The following is a 1,166-nucleotide window of genomic DNA, read 5'->3' as shown; positions in this document are numbered from 1 at the left end:
GATGATTTATCCAGGGATCATCAGAGACAGTTTGCTGGGGAAGATGCCCTCATTCTTCCCAAGCTTTTATCAGGGTTATACAACCCTGTGCTAATTTGTGCTTAAAATTCTCCTCCTTTCTCCATGCCACCTGTCCCCAAAACTTCGGGAAGAAGACTGAATAATGTCTGGGGTTTACATTAGCAGGAAATCTTTTTCCTTAAGCATCAAGTCATGTGCGTCCACAAACATGCCTTTGCATAACATTAGAAAAGTGCAAGGTTCTTAAAACTTTTCATTATTCATTCATTATATAATTACTGAGAGTTTAACATATACTAGACACTGTTCTAGACCTTCAGTGCCTTTGTATTAAGCCTTAAAAGGTAGCCGAATTTTCCTGAGGCTGAGAAAGATAGAGAGGCAACTCAGACATAAGGAACAGTGGCCTCAGAGGTGCAAATGTCTAAGGGTAAATGGCTCCTTATCATTAGATTCTAGAGTAAATGAAGGCCAGTGGCAAGAACCAGGCTGAAAACATAAATGGGGCTAAATAATGAAGGACCTTGAATCCCAAGATCATCAATTTGGACTTTACTTTAAAGGCTGTGGGAACCTCTGAGGGCTTTGAGTAGAAGAACTGAATCATCGAGGGATCCAGCAGAAAGAAATGGCACACTCAGTTGAGGATAATTGGAGATGTGTTAAATGTAGGGGCTATTTACTAAGGTTTGGGCAGTGTGTAGCAAAACTACAAGGTATAATGTTATACCTGGAGCAAGCAATACCAGGGCTGTTAAGCAGAAGAGGGTGAAGGGAAGGAGCAATTGCTGTGTGTCATTCAAAGATCATCTTGCAAGGAGCTGTAACTTTGGTTGGGGTGACACCACAGTGAGGGAGCCAGTGTGTGGAGATCCCAACTTCATTCTCATCCTCTTTTGACCTCCTGCCAGTACTCCCCATTGGCTAAAACCAAGGGAGGCCATTGTTATGGTCCATTCACGCCAGAACCCACCCCCCCCCCACCACCCCAAGTCCAAGAGCAGGATAGAGTGGATTTGCAGGGGCAAATGGAAGATGTCCTGAACAAGGGTAGTGTGATGATCAGAACATATCAACAAGATCATCTTGGGCAGAATGGAGGCTGAATTAAAGGCAGAGGGATGGGGACAGGAAGGGAATACAGG

The 1,166-nt window shown here is 44.0% G+C and overlaps 1 long non-coding RNA gene across 5 annotated transcripts in view; it reads left to right on the top strand.

The window, feature by feature from the left end:
• LOC107196335 overlaps positions 1-1,166 on the top strand; it is a 10,687-nt gene that overhangs the window by 3,903 nt on the left and 5,618 nt on the right. The gene's annotated exons all lie outside the window — the stretch shown is intronic.

Source organism: Pteropus alecto, unplaced genomic scaffold (genome assembly GCF_000325575.1).
Source record: "Pteropus alecto unplaced genomic scaffold, ASM32557v1 scaffold461, whole genome shotgun sequence".
Classification (NCBI taxonomy): domain Eukaryota; kingdom Metazoa; phylum Chordata; class Mammalia; order Chiroptera; family Pteropodidae; genus Pteropus; species Pteropus alecto.
The sequence above is the reverse complement of the archived record's forward strand: the minus strand, read 5'-3'. Positions and strand labels throughout refer to the sequence as shown.